Source organism: Oncorhynchus gorbuscha, linkage group LG05 (assembly GCF_021184085.1).
Source record: "Oncorhynchus gorbuscha isolate QuinsamMale2020 ecotype Even-year linkage group LG05, OgorEven_v1.0, whole genome shotgun sequence".
NCBI lineage: Eukaryota > Metazoa > Chordata > Actinopteri > Salmoniformes > Salmonidae > Oncorhynchus > Oncorhynchus gorbuscha.
In genome coordinates this window covers 9,095,881-9,108,796 of record NC_060177.1, presented here as the reverse complement: position 1 = coordinate 9,108,796, position 12,916 = coordinate 9,095,881, and the positions used below count along the sequence as shown (strand labels likewise).

Below are 12,916 nucleotides of genomic sequence, written 5' to 3'. Positions count from 1 at the left end.
ACCAATTTGCCCAGAAATATAACCCACCTTGCTGACATAAACAGTTCCACAGCAATTTCCTGAAAGTTAACAGTAGGACAATACACTGCAAGTGTACTTTAATTAGTATGTTTGAAAAAGCCTATGGGATAACAAGGCAAAAAGTGTCAGTTACAAGGCTAAGTCCATGTTGCAAATATGGAGAATGTCTGGTCTTCCTCCTATGTTGGTTCACCGGTATTTCAATGTGAAAACAGAATGGTGTATATTGGTAAGAGAGCGTTGCTAAGGTACAGTTGCTAAGGTACAGAGGCCCAATGGCAAGAGGAAAAGAAAGGCATTAGGCTAGACTTCACAGCTACCCTTATTGTATTGAGCAGCTGGCATTAACCATGCAGAGTCTAGTTTTTAAATTATGGTAGTGATTTCAGTACCAGGGTGAAATGTGAGGTCATTGACACCTTGCTACCCTGGTTCTTATGAAGCAATGAGACACAGGTTTTGGAATATTCCTAAGAGTGCAGGGTAGAATGGAACCTCAGTCACCAACAAAATAGCAAAGCCTCTCTTTCAAGATGGGTGCAGAACTGGATATTTTGCCTACCTTTATGAAGATAATCCTATTTGTAACCAGACTCTTTCAATCTGCAGTAAAATGACTTGCTACAAGGGAAAGGAATGGGGAACGACTCCTCAGGTTGAACAACAGGCTGACCTGTAAACTCCCACTTGCATTTAAAGCCTATAAAAGTAGCTTGGGAAACAGGGCGATAAATAGAAATGAATGCCAGTGTTTCATTCTGACTCACTCGATTTAACTGACTAATTAGGCTAGCCACACAAGCAAATAGCAGGCATGCTTTGGCCACTGGACACAGCACACCCATTAGAATGCAGTATACAGTACAGTATGCAGCATACAGAGTAGCAGATCCCAGCCAGTCTCAACGAATGCTTAGGATGAGCATTCAATTGACGCAGGAGGCTTTAAGTGGAAATAAGATTTCCAAGGGATTAGGGTATTTTTCAATTAGTGGCCAACATTGGGGCTTTTTTTTTTAAACAACAAGCAGAAACTTGGGTGATTTCCAATGTACTATGTAAGTTCTGAAAACCAAACCAGGCTAAAACTAGCCCTGTAAATTGTCTGTTCAAAGGCAATCCTCTGGCTTATCCATAATGAACCCCTCAGAGTAGAAGTAGAAACCTCTAAAATCATTATTTTTTTCTAACGTGAAGTGGGAAGGCAAAACGACAAGATTACTAATGGCAGCCGCAGGTTCGCAGCACACAGACATCAATCTCTCTTTTATCTCCCTGTCTTCTAGAAGCTGCCTCCAGTCCTCCTCCTCTCCCACTGCACTTCTGTGCAAAGAACTTTCCTCCATAAAGAGGAACTCAATGGGGGGGTTTCACATTCCTACGTTGAAAGACCTAGCGAAACCTTTTTTGAAGAGTTGCCTCACCAACAACTACAGTATGCACAAATCTACATTTCTTTCAAGCTGAAAATAGTTTTTCCATGAGTAGTCGAGTCATGAATGTCTCCTTGTGGAGGAAGCTTGTCCAACAGTGAGTGGTTTCATAATGCAGTTAACACTTTGAACAAAATGACAAAGTGCTAAATGAGTTAAGGCCTGGGGAAGACACTTTCATGTATCGTACAGCCTAGGTCTAAATTATTGACACACCACAGAATGCACTAAGCCAAACCCTTTGAAAACAGGCAACAATCCTGAAACACACAGTACAACAAGAGTGACTCTGTAACAGACACTGTGCCAGCTTTCGCTCACAGGCAGAACATTCCAGGCCAGAGGAAAGCCACGTCTGCTCCTCCCCACTGTGTGGGTTTTGTTCTGCTAATCAGACCAAATGCCTCGAGGATTCAAGAACCCTGGAACTGTGTCCGTCTTAATAGAGCAGCCCTTCCAGCCAGCCTCTCCCTGTCATTCCACCAGCCCCATGCAGCTGAAGCTGAGCAGACAAACCATTCCGTGTGTAGGGGGTTAAAGACTTTATCCATTCATAACCTAACGTAGCTGGCGTAAAAGAAACACCATCCGGTTATTGGCAACTCCGCTAGTGGTGATCCATTCATAAGGCTGTCCTCCCCTCCCCTAACCCCAGTTGGTCCCCCCCATTTCCCTCACTCCTCTACCCATCATGTGCCCTCTTCCCTCATAACAGCAGAGCCCTTTTTCCTTGTGTAGCTGGCGTATGAATAGATGGATGGCTTATTACTAGACCGCTGACCCAACTCCATATCCTCCCCACCCCTAAGCAGAGAAAATACATAGACTCCAGACCATCGAAATCTCAAATCTTGGCCTTCTCCCTTTTTCCCCCTCTCGTGTTCTTTGTTTGTTTGTTTCCCTCTGCCCCCCACACCCCCGGCTTTCCTGCTACTCCCGCATTGATAGGCGAAATGAGGCGCGTTGGAAATTTTCTGGCTGACAATGGAAGACAGCTGCTCTCACTGCATAAGTCTTTCATGAGCTGAATTAGCAGCGCGGGTTAGCCTCTCTCCCTTCCCCCCACATGCTTCCCTGACAGCACACTGATCCAGACACACGCACATGCCTAGCCTTGTACAAAGCTTGGGAGACAGAGGAGGGTGGAGGGAGACAAAACATGAAAGGGCTTTGTTTCTCAGAACTGTGATCACTTTTGCAGGACGAGCAAAAGATGTTTTGCGACCTTGAAGCCATCCTCCCCATACATTTTCTATGCTAGGTGTACACAGCGAAAGCTCATAATCGGCCGATTATGATTTCTCAACGCCGATACCGATTATTGGAGGACCAAAAAGGGCTTATACCGACTAATCTGCCGATTTTTAAAAATATATATATTTGTAATGAAGACAATTACAATAATACTGAATGAACACTTATTTTAACTTAATATAATACAGAAATAAACTCAATTTAGTTTCAAATAAATTATGAAACATGTTCAATTTGGTTTAAATCATGCAAAAATAGTGTTGGAGAAGAAAGTAAAAGTGCAATATGTGCCATGTAAGAAAACTAACGTTTATGTTAATTGCTCAGAACATGAGAACATATGAAAGCTGGTGGTTCCTTTTAACATGAGTCTTCAATATTCCCAGTTAAGAAGTTTTAGGTTGTAATATATATGAATAATAATATAATAATATAATAATATATGCCATTTAGCAGACGCTTTTATCCAAAGCGACAGTCATGTGTGCATACATTCTATGTATGGGTGGTCCCGGGGATCGAACCCACTACCCTGGCGTTACAAGCGCCATGCTCTACCAACTGAACTACAGAAGGACCAGGTTGTAGTTATTATAGGAATTATAGGACTATTTCTCTCTATACCATTTGTATTTCATATACCTTTGACTTTGGATGTTCTTATAGGAACTTCAGTATTGCCATCCTAATATCGGGAGTTGATAGGCTTGAAGTCATAAATAGCGCAATGCTTGAAGCGATGCGCTGCTGGCAAACGCAGGAAAGTGCTGTTTGAATGAATGCTTATGAGCCTGCTGATGCCTACCATCACCCAGTCAGACTGCTCTATCAAATCATAGACTTAATAAGAATATAATAAACAAAACAGAAATACGAGCCTTAGGTCATTAATATGGTCAAATCCGGAAACTATCATTTCGAAAACAAAACGTTTAATTCTTTCAGTGAAATACGAAACCGTCCCATATATTATCGAACGGGCGGCAACCCTAAGTCTAAATATTGCTGTTACATTGCACAACCTTCAATGTTATGTCATAATAATGTACAATTCTGGCAAATTAATTACGGTCTTTGTTAGGAAGAAATGGTCTTCAAATCAAAAGTTCGCAATGAGCCAGGCGGCCCAAACTGCTGCATATACCCTGACTGTCACTTCTCTTGCATTCTGTGCAAGCACTATATATATATATATCCCTAGTTAAAAGAAATTAATGTTAGCATGCAATATTAACTAAATACGCAGATTTAAAAAAATGTGCTTGTGTATTGATTTTAAGGCATTGATGTTTATGGTTTTTTTTGCGAATGCTTGTTAAATCATCACCCGTTTGACTAAGTAGGCTGTGATTCAATGAGAAATTAACAGGCACCGCATTGATTATATGCACAGGACAAGCTAGATAAACTAGTAATATCATCAACCATGTGTAGTTAACCTCTTGCTCCTACCCGACACGCAGGTGTCCCATCTAGACATCTAGAAATGCAAATGCGCTACACTAAATGCTAATAGTACTAGTTAAAACTCAAACGTTCATTAAAATACACATGCAGGGTATTGAATTAAAGCTACACTCGTCACAAGTCAGATTTTTAAAATGCTTTTCGGCGAAAGCATGAGAAGCTATTATCTGATAGCATGTAACACCCCAAAAGACCCGCAGGGGACGTAAACAAAATAATTAGCATAGTCGGCGCTACACAAAACGCACAAATAAAATATAAAACATTCATTACCTTTGTTGGCACTCCTAGATGTCCCATAAACATCACTATTGGGTCTTTTTTTTCCGATTAAATTGGTCCATATATAGCCTAGATATCGATCTATGAAGACTGTGATCAAGGAAAAAAATAGCGTTTTATAACGTAACGTCATTTTTTTAAATTAAAAAAGTCGACGATAAACTTTCACAAAACACTTCAAAATACTTTTGTAATGCAACTTTAGGTATTAGTAAACGTTAATAAGCGATCAAATTGATCACGAGGCGATGTATATTCTATAGCTGTACGTCTGGAAATAATGTCCGGGTAAATCTCAACCAAAATATCCGGTCGGAGACCGGAAGAACTGCGCTGCCTTGTGTCTGTTTGACCAAGAAACAAATCGTAGGCAAATGACAAGACTGTTGACATCGTGTGGAAGCTGTAGGTATTGCAACCTCGGCCCCATTTAATGTGGTTCACGTTTAACAATGGGTTGAAGTGGCGCATGGATATATTTTCCCCATTTTCAGTGATCAGATTTTCCTGCACTTTTCGATGAAACGCACGTTCTGTTATAGTCACAGACGTGATTTAACCAGTTTTTATAAACGTCTGAGTGTTTTCTATCCACACATACTAATCATATGCATATACTATATTCCTGGCATGAGTAGCAGGGCGCTGAAATGTTGCGCGATTTTTAACAGGGGGTAGGAGTAACAGGTTAACTAGTGATTGTTAAGATTGATTGTTTTTTAAGATAAGTTTAATGCTAGCTAGCAATTTACCTTGGCTCCTTGCTGCACTCGTGTAACAGGTGGTCAAGCCTGCCACGCAGTCTCCTTGTGGAGTGCAATGTAAATCGGCAATAATCGGAGTCCCAAAATGCCGATTACCGATTGTTATGTAAACTTGAAATCGGCCCAAATTAAATCAGCCATTCCGATTAATCGGTCGACCTCTAGTTAACACAAATAGCCTATGGTACCTGAGGAAAAAAAAAGTGAGGGCATTCAAATACTTCCTCAGCAACTCAAACCATATGAACACAGATCGATTCACAGGCTCATTCACGATTATTATAAGCCTACTCGTCCATTTCCTTTGCTATTCATTAATCTAATCTACAATCTAGCCTCCGAGGTGGTACCCAGTTTATCGCTCATTAGGAAAGTAAATAACTGTATGCTTCTGTTAGATATAAGATCATCATGAATTATGAAAAAATAAAATAAAATGTGAAATGAACACAATGGACATTGATAGTGACATTATTTCAGCATGAAGGCTCAGGCTACAGTGCTGCCATTCCCAGAAAAGTATCCTTGTTATCCCAATAGAGGAACAAAAAAATAGCATGTGGCCTCCCAGCACGGTGCAGCAAGGTTTATAGGCTCCTCCACAAGCTTTGTCAAAGTCAACATTTTATTGCGACACCTTCGGGAGCAAATTAAAAACAGGCACATCCCCCTATTGACAAAGACCCCATATGTTACAAAAACTATTTTAAAAGTAGGTTACAGAACAGGCACAGGCAGACAGTTATCCATTTTCAAAAGATCCATGATTAAAATAGTTACCATGATTAGGCCAACAATGGTTAACTTAAATAGACTGCTCCAAACCGTTCTAGGTTATGAGCAACAGCAAATAGAAGGCAGAACGTACGGAAGGCCTAACACATTTCAACTCTTCTTTAAGACAATGGTGTTGTCTTTCAGAAATACATCCTAGTCCTTGTGATGACGGTGAGAGTTTGTTTTATTCCATGTAAACCTAGCTGGAAGTAAACGTCTTCTCTTGTGTACAAAAGCAGATCTTTCAGTGCTCTCAGGAGCCTTCAGAGCGGAACAAGAGGGCACAAATCAAGCCCGCGCTTCTCCAGGTCAAGGAGCCTGCTAAATGTCTACAGAGACAGTTTATGACCCGCGAGGACTGGGTTCCAATATTAAATATTTCCACACAAGGGTCTCTCAAGGCTCTTGACAAGGATTTCCTGGAACACTGTCCGACAGCACTATAAACTCAGTGGGCCGCAGCTTTCCCATTCCCTGACGAGGCCTCTGGTCTGCCCGTGGGGGATGGGGAGGAACCTTGTTCCTGAGGCAAAACCAGCTCTGGGAATGGCTCTGCTACAACTAGAGTCACTGTTCTGGCGTGGCTTTAATCCCAGCCACAGTAAAGTGACATTGGACACCAGGAATACGACAACCAGACAAAGAAATAGCCCTGAGCTAAAGCTCCTTTTGTAATGGTACATTGAGGCCACCGCACAAACATTTGGTGAGACGTTCTTGGCAGTAATGTAAATTCTCACACCTGTACCCTTTTGGAAAAAGACTAGAGAGAACTGTGCTAGCTGACAGCAAACTGAAACGTTTTTGCAAATTGCTGGTTAAATATAGACATCTTGAGGGTAGACATTTGTGACCGACTGTTAATGAATCATTCACGCCATCTAGTCTACAGAACAAAGAAACACATTTGTATAGGAGGGACTTTCTAAGCGGGTGCCTGTAAAGAGAGAGCCAGAGGCTAAGTGGTGGCTATGCAGCAGAATATGCCTTGACAGGATTTCACCCGCTTGCTTGCGGAGTAGGAATCAGTATTTCCCACTTCATCGTGTTGCCTCATCCCCCTACGACAATAGCAACCCCAGATAACAAGGCTTTCTTAAGTGGGGAAAGTTGGAAAGGAAACCAGACCCACTTACCGAAGCAAACTCCTTACTGCAGAGGAGCCAAAAGCAACACTAACACACATTCCAGGTTCAAGGCTGCTTTTTGCTGGCATGCCAAAAATGAATCTAGCTTAATATTGATGTGAATAGATTATGGCAATATCTGCAGCAACTGACAGCCTAAAGATTGTGACAAATGTTTGGGTCTTTTCCTCAGTATTATGAACGCTTGTCTGATCTCAAATTATATAAAACACTGAAAGGAAACATGTTTATGCTTCCCAACAGTTTGAGAAATTCAGAAGAGCCTAGACAAAAGGCCTTTAACAGCTTGCCTGCACATGCTTTGAGGAAACAAAGAGGATAATGAATGTGTCCTTTTCATAAAGAGACAAAAGGGAAACACATTAAACACTGAATTCAACCACAAACTCAGGCAAACTTTAGCCTAAATGTTTCTGGATCTGAGAGAAACAGGCTAGCTCAACCAAAAAGTTGTCAGACATCAGCTTACCCGATCCTTATCTCCTTTAACACCATTAAGGGGTCAAAAGTTAACTGACCTAGCCTCAATAATCCAAGGCTATAGCTTTTTCTAAATAGGTGGGCAAAGTAGATTTGCCGTCACTAACCCTCCCTTGTATTGTGTTTAGCCTCACAGCCTTTTACGTTGTTGTGGAGACAGAGGCTAATGACAGATGTGGGAAACAATTAGTGTGGAGTGTTTTTACTGGAGTAGAGAGGGGGGCTCCCTGTGGGAGAGTTTCTAACAGTAAGAGGCAGCACTACAGGAATCACAGCAGCACTGACTGACTGAGTCCGCTGCTGCAAAATGCCTCCCTTCATCTGTTCCTCACACACACACACACGTATCTAAACACACATGCAGGTTCTCTCAACAGTAGGTTGTCAAATCAACTGAAAATAGGCATGTAGGGCCAACAAGCTTTGTTTTCAATGAAATTGAAGCCGGGCAACGTTGGAGGCCAACCACAGGCAAAGAGCTAAGGAGAGCCAGGGGATGGAGTGTCTTTTTTCACTTTCCACATTGGATTTTCTATTATGCTAATGAATTATACCACAGACAGATGGCTTTCAGGATCCTAGTGAACAGAATAACACCTTGAGGAATGACAAATCAAGGTTGCTAATACCAGGAAAAGCAATTCAAGCATGGATAGTTGCCACCAAGGCAAAGAAAATACCACTGATTCAACATAGTAAAACTATGATACACATTTCCAAGCATTAGGATATTCAATCATTCTTGCCTTCAAAGCATTTAACAAGATAACAATTTCATTGTGCGATTCCCATTACCTACAGAGGCCTCTCACGACAGCCTGAATGGGGGCTCTTCATTTGCTGCAATCACATGGAACATACAAGTCTGCTGATCAAGAGGAATCACTTCTCCGCACTCGCTTGAGGCGACAACAAAGCACTGCGCTGCACGCCTCTTTATCGGTTGGTTTCTCTGCTCTGAAATCAGGGCAAAAAAAATCCCTCTCTGTGCGCTCCACGGGGCGAAGTGTAGTCATTTAACATTTGACTCATGAGTAGACTTAGGCTGTATTTCATAATGCTCAGTTTGAACCCAGACTGATATTGGTGAGGAAGCAGTTGAAAAGGAACACGTCGAGGCTAGACGCTGAAAAGAATGCTTCGTCATAGTGCTAGGGCCAAAACATGATTGAGGCCCTCCCGAATGGCACAGCGGTCTAAGGGACTGGATCGCAGTGCTGAGGCGCCATTACAGCATCGGGTTCGATCCCAGGCTGTGTCACAGCCGGCCATGGCCAGAAGCCCCATAGGGCCGCTCATAATTGGGTTTGGCCGGGGGGGGTTCCTTGGCTCAGTTTACTCTAGCGGTTGCAAGCTGACTTCGGACGGTGTTTCCTCGGACACATAGGTGCGGCTGGCTTCTGGGTTAAGCGAGCAGTGTCAAGAAGTAGTGCGGCTTAGCAGGTCATGTTTCGCAGGACACATGGCTCTCGACCTTCGCCTCTCCCGAGTCCATTGGGGAATTGCAGCGGCGATGAGACAAGATCATCACTACCAATTGGATATCACAAAATTGGGAAGAAAAAGGTGGTACAGTATCTAAAAAACATGGAGTAGATTTCGGCTACATTTCATAATGGTTTGTTCAACAGTTCAAAAGGAACACGTCTAGGCTAGACGACTAACAGCTGAAAAGAAAGCACCGTCATGGTACTTGGGCTGAAACATTGTGTGTTCATGGCAAGGTGCCTCAGCAGGACCAAGCAAGTTAACATTCCTGGTAGGATTTGGCTGAACAGATTGGGGAAATACAGTTTTTCTCCAATCCCTGCTTGCTGTGTCGCCTTGTTTATCCACGCAAAAATGTCAAATGGGAGAATAGCAAGTTCTGTGTTTAGGACTACACATCAAGTCCCTTGTTGGAAACGGGGCTAACCAGCATATATGAACAGGTATGGCCTACCCTCGTCTATGCAATTGACACTCCCCTCAAAACCAGTCATCCCTCCCTCCTCATTCAGTCCTCAAAGCCTTGGTGTTATTTAAAAGGAATGAGCTGTAACACAATAGCACCAGTAAGTCAGAGGCAAGAAAAGGAAATAAAGCTAGTTCTCATGAGACCCCTTTCTCCCCTAACTGCACATCAGCGACTACACAGTGGTGGCCAGGCTCATTCACTCTCAAGCACAGACCCTTTTTTCCTCCTTCCTCTTTTGAACTGACATTGCTAATGTAATTTTCCATAAGAGCTGCTCCATTCGTCAAGGCCAGCATCACGTCGAGGCAGCTGACGAACGCCTGGCTCCTCCAGGCTTGTATAATGAGTGAGCGAGAGAGAGAGCAAGAGGGGCGGGGGGGGGGGAGTGCTATAGTTGAGGGAGCAGAGATGATTTATTCCATTAACAAGAGCCAATGCTTTAGGAGCTCTGTCCTAAGATGGAGACAGTGCGGCCAAAGTCAAACACTCAGAGGATAAGAGCATGAGTTAGTAAGTCATCATTAAAAAAAAAAATGAATTATGTATTTGAGATGATGAATAACAAATCACACCCAGTTACTGTCAAATGTCTAGAAGGAAGAAAACTTGCCGTCACGTACAACACCTTTATTAAGCTACAGCTCAGAACCTCTAACAAGATACTAACTGGGAAACATCTGGATGACTTAACACGCTATTCAAATATCTTATTGACTTGTATTATACATACTGTTCACAGTTTGGGCAAATGTGACTTGAACTCTGGAACACCCATGGCATGGAGATGAGACATGTTGGACAACATTGATAAAGATTAGGTTAATTTTAGAATCATAGAAAATGCCATATTTTTGGGGCGGCAGGTAGCCTAGTGGTTAGAGCGTTGGGCCAGTAACCGAAAGGGTTCTAGATTGAATCCCCTGGGCAGACAAGGGAAAAATCTGTCGTTCTGCCCCTGAACAAGGCAATTAACCCACTGTTCCTATGCAGTCATTGAAAATAAGAATTTGTTCTTAACTGGCTTGCCTAGTTAAATAAAAAGGTTAAAAATATATATTTTATGTCATAAAACAGGGCAGTATACATTGTATTCATCATTAACGTGGTCTAGACGTCCATTGTATTGAGGCCTCAGTTTAAACGTAGGCCTTTAGCTTACGAATCTAGAACGTGGCATGGGACAACTTCCATCGGGTCTCAAGGAATCAGATATGAATTCAGTGAAACACTATCGGCAACTGTTTTCTGGAGACCCTGATGAGTCTAAGAACCCAGTCAGTGCTGAGTCTGACCCTTTGTTCAAGGTCCATGCCGAGCTCATTGGGTTGCCTGAGTAATTTCTGATTGCTAAGCCTTTTGTCCTTAGATTTCCTTCCCTGTTTGAGTTATCTGAGGAGACTTCACAGCTTTGCATTCCTGACAGAGGGAAACTTGCTTCTTCGAAGGCCCTTCCCCCCACTTCACTTTCAGAGCAGCAGGGAAAGTGAGGGCGTGCTCTGCCACCCCCTCCCCCACCCACCAGGCATTGCCGGGGCTTGTGGGATTAAGAATGGAACACGACGACAGACAAAACAATCCCCAGCACCTCCCTCTACTGCTGGTACTAACAGAGCATGAAAAGGCTGTTTCTGAGCACACAATAGACACACTGATAGACCAGCTCAATGAGGAGACAGGATAAGTGCTGGTAAATAGTTAAGCAACTGTTCATGAGTTTCTTGCATGACAATGTCTATATTTGAAAAGAGGAAAACTAGCGTTCCCATCAGCAATCAACTAGCTAGTCAGCAAGCTAATTGATTCATTTTGAAAAACAAACATCCTGTGTAGAACAAGTTATATTTATGTAGTTTAATAACCAGACAATTGTAATAATAATGAACTGTAGCCAAGCACTTTAAAGTTCTTCCAGGCTTTAAAGACAGAGGGACAAGATATTTCAGAAAAGCCATCATGACCAGATTGTCCTGATTGATACTCACAACTGATGTGAAATGTGGGCCAAGTCTTCAATTAGACAAAACTAAAGTGGTGAGAAACAGCAGGCACATCTCCAACCCCCCGAAAAGGCTACATCATGTTCCAATAAAGATTACAAAGTTAAAATGTTGTTAAACCAAAAACAAACATCTCAAATGGAAAGAAATCTGAACCTACAGCTTGGCAAAGGTTTGGAAATTGGTCTTGCATAGTGATACACATTCAGCTGAAACATTCCAAGCAATAATTTGTTTAATAGCACTCTTACCTTTTCATTTTTCACTTTCTTCAATGTTCTGCATTCTATATTGTCCAGCTCCTGTGGTTCAGTTTTAATTGTCAATGCTGGAACTATCCCAACAGACTCGAGTGCAATATTCCCCAACTGATCGTCCCCTACCAAGTCTGTAGATTGTGTGTTCTCAAAGGGGGCACTACGGTTAACCCCCAAAGCTACTTGAGAAACCAGCTCCTTTTCAGTGGCAGCTATTACCACCACTGGCACTCCCTCGCTTTTCTCCTTCTTACTTTTCCCACTTGCCCCTTCCTTGTCTTTTTTACCACTGTTCCGAGAGACTTTGCCACCCTTCTCCATTCCTTTGCCAGTAGTGGAATTGTTGCTAGTGGCTCCTGCAGTAGCACCAGTGTTGGTTGGTTCCCCTTGGGTTCGCGTCTGCCCTTCTTTCTTGGTCCCATCTCCAGCTGAGACCTTGCTACTATTGTCTTTAGAGTTTTTGCTGCGTTTGGATTTAGATTTACTCTCCTTGCCTTGAGGGCCAGGTACAGGACTAACAAATCGGATGTTGTCAGGCAAAGCTGCAACAGCAGTGGGCGGAGCCGTCATACCCCCTCCGTCCTTGGTTCCAGACATCTCAAGTTTGTCCTTTTCTAAGTCAGCGTCAAGGTCGATAATCAGATTTCCTACACCGATGTCCCACTCATCACCGCTGTCGTAAGTGTCCACCGCATTCGAGTCCACACCTTTCCCGCCTGCAGTGCCACTACTTAAGGACATTTTAGTGCCAACGGCCCAGGTTTGCCTCAATGAGGTCCGCCACCTTCTCTGACTGCTGGGGGACTGGGTTGAGAGAATCCTTAGGGTCTAGGTATCCCCTTCCTATTTACCCACATTTTGCCCTGAGGGGGGGAAAAAGAGAAAAATAGTTACATCTATCCAATACAGTAGGTATCAGCCAACCAATGACATAAAACAAAAAAGGGCTGAGCAGCACCACAGAAGAAGACAAAAATTCACAGAAAGTTTGAAGGTGATAAAACCTTTGAACTTCTCACAGTGATGAAGAATAAAGGCTGAAGAGTTGTTTTAATTGCCAATTAAAACAACCTAAAGGC

The 12,916-nt window shown here is 42.7% G+C and overlaps 1 pseudogene; it reads right to left on the bottom strand.

Annotated features, from left to right (window-relative positions):
* The window catches only part of LOC124035499, a 92,536-nt pseudogene that overhangs the window by 54,924 nt on the left and 24,696 nt on the right, over window positions 1-12,916 (bottom strand).